The 353-nt window shown below is 33.7% G+C and overlaps 1 protein-coding gene across 1 annotated transcript in view; it reads left to right on the forward strand.

Moving 5' to 3' along the window:
- Positions 1–353, forward strand: part of LOC119593035 (maltase A3-like) — a 15,016-nt gene that overhangs the window by 13,105 nt on the left and 1,558 nt on the right. The window lies entirely within an intron of this gene.

Genomic DNA, 353 nt, shown 5'->3' on the forward strand with positions numbered 1-353 from the left:
AGCATATATCCATATACCTGGATGAAAAAAATCCATTATGTGTACAAAACATTCACTCATGTAGCGATTTGTATAAAAACTGAGAGTCAGTAGTTATATTGCAGCCTAATAAGCTTGTTATCCACATTGAATAAGTTTGCTTTAGAAAAACCTCAACAACATAATGGATTTAGGTTTAGGTGCCCTCAGATCCTTAGTACTTTTACCTGATGGGGGATTATTTTGTCTGAAAATCGGGCATAATTAAACTGCATTGATTAGAGAACTCTTTTCATATGTTATGTGATGGAAGAAAGTAACATTAGTAAACCATGGACAGACATGTATGTTACACAGTTAAAGTGCGCAATTCA

This window comes from Penaeus monodon, chromosome 31 (assembly GCF_015228065.2).
Source record: "Penaeus monodon isolate SGIC_2016 chromosome 31, NSTDA_Pmon_1, whole genome shotgun sequence".
NCBI classification, from domain to species: domain Eukaryota; kingdom Metazoa; phylum Arthropoda; class Malacostraca; order Decapoda; family Penaeidae; genus Penaeus; species Penaeus monodon.